Source organism: Pituophis catenifer, unplaced genomic scaffold (assembly GCF_029215685.1).
Source record: "Pituophis catenifer annectens isolate HBS135680 unplaced genomic scaffold, rPitCat1.0.hap2 SCAF_1, whole genome shotgun sequence".
NCBI classification, from domain to species: Eukaryota; Metazoa; Chordata; class Lepidosauria; order Squamata; family Colubridae; genus Pituophis; species Pituophis catenifer.
In genome coordinates, this window is record NW_027256881.1 from 316,782,940 (window position 1) to 316,795,553 (window position 12,614).

General features: G+C 38.0%; 1 protein-coding gene across 2 annotated transcripts in view; it reads left to right on the forward strand.

Moving 5' to 3' along the window:
- Positions 1–12,614, forward strand: part of AHNAK2 (AHNAK nucleoprotein 2) — a 72,732-nt gene that overhangs the window by 12,185 nt on the left and 47,933 nt on the right. The window lies entirely within an intron of this gene.

The window sequence follows — 12,614 nt, forward strand, 5'->3', positions numbered from 1 at the left end:
GCCATGCTGGAGCCTTTCTGTTGTGAGCTCAGAGGCAAATATCACCCTGGCTTTGACTAGATGCCACTGGCAACAAGAGGCACCTATTTGTGAACCATAGAAGTAGGGCCAGAGGTGGGCAAAAAAAAATCAAGCTGGCAGCCACAATAGTGCTTCCCTCTTTTTTATGTGGCCACCATCTTCATTTTTTATTTTTTTATTTTTTTTGCCACATGCTGCAGACTCTTCTGAATAAGTTGTACCAAAAGATAAACACTTAACTCTTCACTCCTCAAATTTCAAGCACCAGCTAAGTTTCCAACAAGCACTGGAAAGTACAGTGGACTGGATTGCTATAGAAATTGTAGTGGATCCATATTTAATCTATATAATAGACTGATCAGCCCTAGTGGCTCAGCAGGTATGGGCAATCCATGATCTGCATGTTGAGTGTGCCCTCTTGTATCCAGCTTAAAGAACCCCAATACCCCAAAATCACATTTCAGAAGTAAAATATTGGTGGTTTTTACATTTTGTTTTCAAAATTAACAGTGGGCATGAGAGGAAGAGTCTACTAGGAGACACCTCCAAATCTCACCCTTCAGATCTTTTCCAAAACCTCCCAAATGGTTGCAAACCCCAATCTCTGTTTTGCCGTTCTTTTTTCCTCCTCCAGGGCTTTAGGGATGGGATTTAGAACAGGAAACATCTGAGAGTCAAATCACTCCTATTTCCTTTCTTAAAATCTCCCACCTTTCAAATGGCTTGAAATCATTGTTTGTGGGTAATGTTGGACCATTTTTCAGGATCTGGAGTTTTTGTGGAGAATGGGAGCATCTGTACTTCCCAGAGGATTCCTGCTCCAATTCTATCCTAAAGCCAATAACCCAACCACTAAAACAAAACTGAAAAAAGAGAGATTGTTTAATCTAATCCAGCTACACCATGTCATCACTAAATAATTATGATATAAGATATGTGATCCCTGATCCCTAAATGCTTCCCATCTCTGCAGTACTGCACCACTCATTCTAAAGACCAGTTCACCAATCACTAGCCATGCAATTGTCTCAGAAATACATGTGCATAATGCAGCACCAGGGATAAAAAGCCCTTTCAATATCTAATATTTTTAATTGCAATCCTGCAATGACTTCAGTTCTTGCAGAAGTCATAGTTTCATAGGGCTGGAAGAGATCTTGGTGTTCTTTGAGTGTTAACTCCTTGCCCAGTGCAGGAATCCTCATACCATCTCAGACAAATGGCCGTCCAAACTTTTCTCAAAAATCTTCAGTGATGGAATACCTACAACCATAGGTAGACTGTGCCATTGCTTAATAGCTCTCACTCTCACTCAGTTCTCCAAGAACTGGAAAAAGGTGGTGCAATCCTGTAAAGCACAACAGTTGCAACACACAGCTTCACCCTCAGGTACTGGTTGTTCAGACTTCTGCAGCAGTATCTGTCATCTGAAATATAGATTGTGGTTTGCACCTTCCCAAAGCACTAGTATGATGCCACAGACTAGCTTGAAACATCCTTAAGTCTCTTTATAATCTTGTATATGGAATCTCATACCTATAAATGGATAGAGAACATGGAATTGAGGATTGTCTCCATTGATTATGGGCATTTCTACAGTTCAACAGTTTGATTCAGTGCCTTCTACCAGCAAAAATCTAAAACACTCTTTTAAATTGCTGTAATTTCTATTTAATTGTCCATATTTCCTGTTCCCAACAGCCCTGTATATCAGCCAAATGCAGAAGGTCCTAAGATACAAAAAAATAAGTACAGCAAATGTTTGTACGGAATTTTGGAAAATACAAGATCTGAAAATGTGCTTTTCCCTTAGGACAGGAAAAAGGTGGTTTATTTTTCAGTTAACAGAACTGTTTTCACTCTGGTAAGGGAGCTCATTCCAATCATTAAAATACAGCATTTATTAGAATAAATCCTGGAGTATGAATGGAAACATCAGCTTTTCATATTTACTTCAGAGCAAATAATTGTGCCAACACTATGCAGGGATGCTGTACAACAGTACTGGCATAGTATGAGGCTTAACGCCATATCAACAGTTTTATCCTTCTACCTTAGTGTTGCTAACATAAGTTGGCAGCTGCATTTCCAGGGGTGTGTTTGCCAGCTGAGGAAGACAAACTATTTACTTTCAGGTGGTTAAATTTAACGTGTCACTGGAAGTTGAGTGGTTTGGGATTACAGAAAATATAATTTGAAGCTAAGATTTGCTATAGTTTAGGAACTATTTTCCATAGAAGTTATTCTAAATACTGTATAAATGGTAATCTAAGAATTTGACATATACATATTGGTCAATAGGTCTTATTACGGTAGGTTGTATGAATTCAACCAAGGTCTCAAGGAGATTTTAAAGACGTCTTTAAATTGAAGAGTTTAAGAAGTGATGCTAGGATTTTCAGCCTGAAATAGTCTGTACTGCTTTATATCACTATAGTACTTTGTTCTACCATAAACATGTAAAATTACTAGCTTTGTTTCTCACTATCTTAATCTCAGAAACTAATATTCATGTCCCTCTAACTGAGGCCAAATATTGGAGAAACTAAATAGCTAAATAAACTCAATTAAGAAAAGAGATGAGGGAACAAGGACTTGCTATTAAAAGTCAAGAAAGCAATGCCAGTATTTTAAGAAGTGACCTATTAACAAATCTGAGTAATAAACTCAAGCAGTTCTGGTGCATATTATTGTATTAAGGTGCAAGGTTTTAAGTAGACACGTACAAACCTGGCATGGATTTCCATCTACAGTTTATTTGCATAGGGCTTATTCCCATTTTAATTATTCCTTGAGATTGATGATCTTTTAGTGCATTTTTTTGTTTCACTTAAAGTACTACATGTTTTCAACTTTCTTCATAATGCAGTACATCTCTTTAGTTTTTGTCCTGATTGTCTTCATGTAAAGATGTTTGTTGGAATGCATGAAATATCCTAACAGTATCATAGTCTGTTCTTGAAGAATTTCACTGCACTTTTCTGGGGTCATGTGATTACCATTTGCAACCTTCCCAGTTAGTTTCCAACATGCAAAGTCAATGGGGGAAGCCAGATTCACTTAAGAACTCCAGCCAAAAATATCATAAAATCAAGCCCCACTCACTTAACAACCGCATCACTTAGCCACATAAATTTCAGTCCCAGTTGCGGTCATAAGTTGAGTACTACCTGTATTGTGCAGGTAAGAAACAAGTTACAATGTGTGTTGCAGTTCTGCAGTTAAAGAGGTTATTTGGTGGTAGAGAAATTGTAGTCACTGGAGAGACAGCATATTCCATCAAATATGAGAAAAGCCATTAGAAAAAGATATCAATTACAGACTCAGCAAATAAGCCTCTGAAGATCAATTTATTGCCAATCCGTCTTCAATTCAGATAGATCATATTTTATATATGTATTTATGTACCGGTATTTACTTTTCATAAGTTGTCTTGGAAGCACTTTGCTCTGGTAGGCAGTACAGAAATACTTTAAGTAGATGATTTAATTAATTTTTAGAAACCTATGGAGATTTCTTGTCCATGTTTTGTTTTCCAAAAGAAAGAGCCTCCTTCAAGAATGGATTTGAATGCCAGCAAGTGTTTTCCTGAGCATTTATTGCCCATTTCATAATTGCATATGTTCCTTTCAAGCCAGTTTTCTTTCCTTGCCTCCTTCCCTGGCTCATCACCTTTATACCTTTTGGAGCCATATTGGACATAATGGACCACTGTTTTCTTACAAGCCATCAAGTGCTTAAGAAGCATCTTCTTTTATGAGTACAAGCAAGGCTTTTGTCCGACTGAGTACAAATTGTGGTCATTCAGGAAACACTTTTTTTCACAACATGACTCAGTCCATACAATCAAAGGCCATCACCATCACCATCTCCATGCCCATAACTCAGTATTTCTCACTTGGCAACATGGCTAGCTGGGGAATTTTAGGAATTGAAGTCTACCTATCTTGAAGTTGCCAAGGTTGACAAACATTACCATAACCAATGAATAGAGTAAGCTGAGGTCCAGGCATTCTAAGAAAGCAGAGGTAATAAAATATTGGTTATTGTCAAGTGGAAAGCCCATAGCTGTAGACTAGACCAGACGTTTGAAGGACCATCTTGGAAGATGGGAATAATATTTCCCTATCATGGTTAAAAAAAACAAACATGGGTATCTTGCATCACCAGAAAGGATACTTTATCTTTATTTTATCATCTTCATAGTTCTGCAAAAACAATTCAGGATGGGAGGGAAGAACATCTTGGGAGTTACAATGTGGAGCAAAGGTTATTATTAGGAGCCAGGAAGTTGCTGTGCATATAAAGTGTAAGAGCACTATGCAATTTACAGTGTCCATATTTAAAGTGGCCACATGGGAACCAAACTCAAAATACCATTGACTGTTGAGAATGGAATGGTTAATGCTTCGTGTTCTGCTACCTTGGTGCCTTTTACCTTTGTAATAATCCTTCTCCTGAGGCTGTTTATATTTGCTTCTCTTCCTCTGTATTCAGCACATGCTCTTAATTGCAACCTTATAATAAATACCTATGCCTCTTTCTATGGGTAAAAAAGTGCTGATGCATACAAGGTGCTAATATTAGATTCAGTTTTATGTGATGGAATGATTCACAATATAAACATAGATCTTAAATTGAGTGTATATCCAGCTTTAAAGTACCCTGAGCAGAGTACACAGCATTATTTGGTTGATTCATCAGCAAAAAATAAGAAATGTGAAAAAGAAACCAGAAATAAATGAACTGGCATTCAATAGTATATTCAATTGCAAGTGTGGAAATAATTGCTATAATTTAAATTAAGATAGTACAACTTAAGAGCTGGCTTGTTATTTCTCTGGAAAGCATCTACTCTAGGCGAAAGGCTAGGCACAATTATCAGATAAAGGAGAATATTTGTAGGGTTGAAATGAGGGGATCTGTCACAAATATCACCAAGGACCACCCACAAATATCAAAAGAAACATATTTTGAGATAATCAGAAAAGGCCCTTCTCTTTTTCCTTAGCTTACATGAGCGCATTTATTAATAACACATGAGAAAAGTCCCCTAGCTATAGAATAAGAGATGACTGGCATCTTAGTTGTATTCTACTATTTGGCAAAGTAGATCCAGAGTATCCACTGGAACCCGTCTCTAGGGTTGCATATAAAATCAAGTTAAATTAATTTTGTCAGATTTAACACAAAAAATGCCAAGATTTCATGAGATCCAAACTTTATTATTGCATAGACATTGTAAAAATTACTCTTTTACAAATAGAATACAGAATTTTTAATAGTGATTGATATAGTATAATATTATAGTATTAACTTTCTTGAGACATTTAGATATTGTACTGTTATATTTTAAATCTTTGCTCTTTAGTGTATCCCATCCTTACAACCTTTTGAAGGTGAAGCATTCAAGAATATCCAAATTAAGCAAAAATCAATAAGCTATTTGGTATAAAACAATGCAGGATGAATAGGAAGCATCAGCAAATAGACAAGATACATTAAGACATTTCTCCATAACTTGTGCTTTAGTTTGAGCTAATTTCCATAGTCTCCAAGAACTAAATTTTCACTCATAACTCCCTGATGGTTGAGATGGTGCTTTGGTTTCAAATTCATCTGGAGTGGTTAGCTTCAATTTGTACTGCTATATAGTTGACAGGAAGTGAAAAGTGGAGACAAAAATAATGAGATTTCTCAAAAAGGAACTTACATACATCAAGAAAGAACAACATTTATTGACATTACATAATATATTCTGATTGCAGCATTTAATTTTTGTATAATTTAAAATGTGCTTAATGGAACAGAAGAACATACGAACACTTTTCCTCCTCTTTGGTCTACCTTTGCCAAATTTACTTTGATGTGTACGTGTATATGTATATGGCACACATGAAGACAAGAAGCATGCTTAAAAATAGTTGATTGTTGGGGGCAGATAGCTCCATACTTTTATTTCCAACAAAGTAAAGTTGTTTTCCTTTATCAAAGGGTTTTTATTTTAAAACCAAAGAAGATTTTAACAGATGAAGCTGCTTTTTTTTTCTTTAACACAGATCATCTTAATCATATTTCCAGGTACTTTGTAAGATTAATTGTAATTCGTACATTCATATTTCATTTGGGGGCACTATTTTTACTGGAAAGGTCAGATAATTATATAAAGTAAAGTGATAAATCTAGGCACTAAATAATAAATGCTTTTATGGCTGGCAGACTTCCAGAGGTTCAAGAAAATTGTTTTTGATGCTAGCTTGGAGCTGCAAAGATAAAAAGCAACATATTCAGCTGGGGAATAGCGTTCTTCTTTGTGGGTCAAAAGTTGGACAGGTCTGTTCTAAAGTAAATGACATTAGCTATGCTAGTCACAGGCCATGTTGCCCCTGGAAGAATTTGCTGCTTTGATTTAAATAAGGCTCTTGTCAAAAGTAGGAGAAGTCTAAGACATATGCTGTAAAACTGAAATTGTACAATTGTACAACCTATCTATAAGGAAATAATAAAACATCTATAGCCTACACCTCCTTGTCCTTTTGACAACAGAATAACTTCTGTGAGATAGTATTATTCACCCTGGCTAAAAAAGCTGCCAGCAGTAAAATTCCAAGGAAGGCACACGTAAGAGCTGCATTTCTGGTATTTCTGGATTTTATTTTTTTAACAAGCAGGTTGCACAAGATATTTTAAAAAATTTGGGCTGCAGAATTAATTCTCTTTCATCATTTGTTCTGCTTCAGATCAAATGGATTCCAGCGATATCCTAGCTCTATGGTTCTGAACTTTTTCTTCACCATTGACCCCCTTTTTGTGGCCAGGGATCATGGCCATGGACCACCAAGACTTAACTCAAGATTTAAACCATAACATTTCTTCAAGCCTTTGTGGACCTCCTGTGATGATATTACAGATGCCCACAGGTGGACCACAGGTTGAGAACCACTGTCCCAATTGAAACATATACATTCCTGTAGGAATAACATGATCATCAGATGTATGGCTTTTTAAGTTCATTTCTTGCCTTTATAGCACATCAATCTATATTTTTAACAGAAAAAAAAATAACTTTTAAAAATACAATAATGAAAAATGACTTCAAAGGCAGGACATCTCCAATGTCAAAAAGTTGACAAAACACAGATCTGATAAAACTGTCCCCAAGAGAATGCTTGGTTCAGAAGTTAGTTGGGAATACACCATAGGGAAAAATCTGGGAAAACAGAAGTTAAGGTCAACAAAGAGAGCTGTTAGTTTTTCCCTTTATGTGTAACAATGACTGGCAGAAAGTTTGTAAGCTCAAAAAGAGTTTTATTTCAAAATGGAACCATAATAACAAGCCCTTGTTACAAGGCTTTTTGTACAAAACCTATATCAACAGGTAAATGATAGGGAAAAAAGCTTAATTGTGTCTTCTCTTTACTGTAGAACCCTATCTACAATTGATGTTCCACACAATTCCATCTTATACTTAACTGTTTCTCCAATGTATGAGAAAAAATAGATTCCATTAAGATGTTCAGAACTGGAAATTAAAGCTGTGTCTAAAAGAATCTTTATCTGTTCATCTACATCAGTGTTTCTCAACTTGGCCACTTGAAGATGTGTGATCTCCCAGAATTTCCCAGCCAGCATGAGAAACACTGATCAAGATACTAGCCCCCTCAAGTAGCTTATTTCTATTCTACTGAAACTCTCATGTCTGTAACTTTAACTGGGTCAAACAGTGGGGTCTGTTCATAATTTTGAACCAAAAATTCAACAATTTGAAACTTCAGATGAGCTAGTTTACAGAATCCAATGAGAGTTCCATGGGATTGAAATTTTGGCAAATGTGTGGTTGTTTCAGTGCTGCCCAGAGGTTCAGTAGACCAGTGCCATCCCAGCCCTTCAGAGGCCAGAGGTCCCTTGATTGGCTGCAGGAGGCAGTCAGCTGCAGTCAAGCCAGAAGGAAATTAGAAGTTGCCTTTTTTGTTCTGAGAAATACCTAGAATAGCAGTAATAAACGTTATCAACTGCTTTCTACAGATTCTATGTTATAGATGAGTTTTCATTTTTCCTTTTCTAAAACAAAGATTAAAAAGGAAAACCCATATACTCTTTTTCTCTCTTTCTTTCTTTTTTTCTTTCGTTCTTTCTTTTTTTCCCCCCATCTTTAAATACTTCTCACTCTCTTCGTTTAAGATTTCAGTAGTTTTGGTGCCTAAGTAGGTGTTTCCTTTCTCATCTCCTTGTATTGTTTCCTTAATTTCCATTTTTCAGACCTCAGAGACATAAGCATGCCTTTCGACTGATGGATTTGTGGCTGGCTCTATAGCAACAAACAAAAGCATGAGTCAGAAACTGGCAGGGAGCTGTAAACACATTTTTTTCCCTCTGACATTGCCCAGAGTTTGCTTAATTTTCTAAGAGGTGCTATTGCTACATAACAGTCAGTTAAGTGGGATCTGTTCACACTTTTGAATTATGGATCTGTTTCAAAAAAATAGTGCTGACCCTGGTAATATAGTTGCATCCACAGAAGCTTAGACAATCATCCATTTATTAGTCCTCAAAAATGTTGCAAAATGTTATGCTGCTTTTGCTAGTAGATGAAGCTCTTATTGGAACTAGGCAGTACGCTGGAACTCAATCTCTAAAACAGGTCTAAAGAACATGCGGTCTGCCAAGCCAGACTGCTGATGTTTTTTAAAAATCAATAAAATTACCACCACTGTTGCCACCAGCCCAAAAGATGCACTGCTGAGCAGCTCCAATGCCTCACCGCTACTGCTGACTCCAGCACTGCTAGACGCCAAATAGCTGTTTGGTGCACCTAGTGTTCCTTTTCAGCTCAGGATTTTTAATTTATCAATGTGGCCTTTTCCCCTCTATAAATTGTGCAGGTCTGCTCTAGATGGTGATTCAAAGCACATAGGAATGCAAACATAATGCTCATCTGAAACACCTCAAAGCAGCTCATACTAATCCCAAGGAAAAGGCATGGCTGTGTTCCCATCCCTGTATTTTCCAGAATACTTTTGGACAATCAGATCTGGGGCCATGCAAGGCCCTAAATACCCCTCTTGGGGTGTATCCCAACTTTGGGAATAAGCTGAATCTGCTGCACCTTTCTATCCTACAGTTCTTAAAAACATGAGGTGAGAGTGTAGACTAGGGGTGTCAAACTCGTGAGCTGTGGGCCAAATGCAGTGGTGAAATGTAAAATTTGTTACTACCGGTTCTGTGGGCGTGGCTTGGTGACTGGGTGGGAGTGACCAACTTTTTTTTTTTTTACTTTTAAAAGCATTTTTTCTACAACCTTAAGAGGTTGCAGAAAAAAGTACTTTTAAAAGCCTCTGACAATCCCAGCTGAGCCGCGCGATCATCAAAGGCTTTTTTGTTTATTACTTTTAAAAGCATTTTTTCGGCCAAAGAGGTTGTAAAAAAAATGCTTTTAAAAGTTTTTTTAAAAAGCCTCCTGGGCATGAGGGGCGGGCAGGGATATTTGCTACCGGTTCTCCAAACCACCCCCTGCCGGATCAGGCGATCCAGTCCGAACTGGGAGCATTTCACCCCGGCCAAATGCGTCATGCACTGGCCATGCCCACACCCAGTTTAGCAAAGGGGGGGAAAGTCGTGATACGTCACATGACGTATGAGATTTTTTCCCCCTTTGCTAAACCGGGGTGGGCGTGACCAGCGTGTGACGCATCTGGCTCGCAGGCCACGAGTTTGACACCCTTGGCTTAGTTGGTCTTGTAACCCTATGTTGCAATAACAAAAACTAACACCTGCTTACAGCTCCCACGCAACAGCTCTGTCTCAGTGTTTCCATCCATATGGTGTCATTCATTTATTTGGTGGAATTGCAGATGAATGTCTAATAATGGTTGTACCTAGTAGGAAGCGCTGAGTCAGTGCTGCCAGGTGATTACATTCTTTCCACCTCCACCCAACATAGATGTACAGTAATTAAGTCCTTTACCATTTCTGAACCCGCAGTACAACAAGCTGAATACATAAGCATGTTTCTTTCTAAAGAAAGAAACTAAAAAATATTTTACCTGTTCCTGCTATAAGCCTCCCCTCCCAACAACTTAAACCGGTTTATAGTAGTTTTGGCCTAACACAAACGTGCAAAAATCTGCAAAAATCTGGAGAACTACTGAATTGCTGCTGTTGCTTTTGCAATTCAGATATAGTTGCACTACTAACCGTAGCACTATGGAAATGATCCACCTAGCAGTGATCAAAGCTCCTGGTTTAATTTTTTAAAAAAAATCAAAGCAAGTACTTTTGTGAACACCTCATACCAATCTACATTCATTGGCAAGTGGCCTATTTTAATTCTGGCAAGTGAGAAATTGTCTGGGCAGAGCCAAGTCAGAGATTTATTAGTTTTCATAGCTTTGTTTTCTAACTGGCATTATTACCAAATTCTTGCCTAAGTTAGAGCAAGTTCTTTGCTTAAAGGAGCCCCTGGCAAAGTGCCATCTGGTTTCTTTCCCCCCTCCCCTTTCTCCCTTCTTCACAGATGTGCAATTACTTGGAAGCAACCCTGCTACTGCTAGTATGTATGTAGAACAGTCACTACAGGAAATGAATGCTGATGGCCAGGGAATGGGCAAAACTATGTGCTTTATCCTGAGCCTCCTGATAGTACATGATCAGGTGCAACAAGGGATATTCCCTTGTTGCACCTGACAGTCCCACAACTGTTCCATAGCTGCACTGAGCAGCTGCTGTGCATAAAATAAAAGGACGTATCCTGTTGTCCAAAATTGCCAAAATATCTTGAAGTATCCAAAGAAAGAAGCAGACAGCTAGGAAGCCCACACAGTACTTTAAATTCCTTACAATGCCTTGTAGATGCCTTGTGGTCCCAGAGCACTGTAGGAAAAATTAACTAGTGACTGCAAGCTGAACCATCTACCACAAAAAGTCCAATAGAAGTGCCAAAATACTGTCAATTATTAACTCTCTCCAGAACAAGCTTGCACAGCTTCTGAGTTACCTTGTATGTATGACAGCCAACCAGATGTTCTTGAGTACCTGCCCCCACACATTTTTGTAGTTTTAGACAGGAACTGGATTGGGCTCCACAACTCTGATTGCATCAATCATTACTGATAGACTGATATATTTTTTACCTCAGATCACAGACTGAGCAAACTTGCTGTAGAAGGTTTCCACATTTAATTAAACTTGTCTGAGGCACTTGGTCTTTAACAAGGCTATGCTTTCTTCTCCTACTTCTGACAATAGACACATGTGCACTGTCGCCACTGCTCTGCCTTTAAAAGCAACTTTTAGGTGCAGACAATTCATAGTCTAAGACTTTTTTGACATGGAGCTTCAGTCTTTCATGGCAAAAAAAGGACCTATGATAAGGTCTGCTTTTCTTGCCAAACTCTTTGCAAGCCCTATTCTCTTTCTTCAGTACATCCTAATGGGAGAAGTTGTTGGGAGTGGCTTGGAACACTTCTGCCTGCTTAATGCTCTGTTTTTGGTTGATTGATTATGTCACATGTAAATGCCTTATTCTCTAATATGTAAATAGTATATGAACGGGACATCAGGGGTTAATTTATTCTTCACTTCTTAATGTATTCATACTTCACCACTCCCATACCTAGCTCCACCCATTGTATATATAAAGAGCTGCACACACTCTCTTCCCTGCTTCTATCTGTGAATATTCAGTGAATATAGAATGCCTTATGTAAATAAAAGGAAATATATTTGAATTCTTAACTCTTATATAATTTATTGAGTCTGATCCTGAAAATATCGCAACAAGCTGGTAGCAGAGGATGGTTGAATTGACTCAATAAAAACTTAAATATGCCTAAGAGAGATAGGCCCAACACCAGGGCATACAGCAAAGAAATGGAAACGGATCAAGAAATAATAGATGAGTCCACAAATGCAATTTCGAGAGAATCTGAAGAATACACAACTGAAGACAAAGAAATAATAGATGAAGATGATGACCGAGAGGAAATCAAAATAGAAAACAACGAACTCAGGTCAGAGATATTAAAACTGTTAAAGAGCCAGAAAAACGATGAAAGTCTCATCGCGAACCTCCAAGACATGTTGAAAAACAGCGGAGCAGTGAGAGAGAAGCACATCGCTACTGAAAAGTCAAAAGATTCAAAAATAGTGAGTGATACGACTACAGAAAAGAACGCTATAAAGAAGAAAAACGATCCCGCGCAAAATTTTGAATGGCAGCCATCTTGGTTTCAACAGACCTCCAGAGTGAGCGAAGCAGAGCCAATCAGAAAACTTGATTCAAAATTTCTGGCGCAAAAGACACTACTAGATAATGAAAACGAAAAAGAAAAATCAAACACCTCAGAAGGATCAGAATCAGAAAGTGAAGGTGATTCAACTGATACTCAAATAAAGTCAGCAATGAAGACGCTTTTTGCTGCATTTGGACCAAAACTAAAAATTACCAAAAAGTCAACCAGAAAACAAACGAGCAAGCCAACGTCTCAAAATCTACCCGCTCCCATCCTGACGACGAGAGCACCGACGCCTGAACCAAGAGAGCCCTGCAAATACCGCCCCACACCGCAGACCGATGCAAGCACCAACGCTCTCAA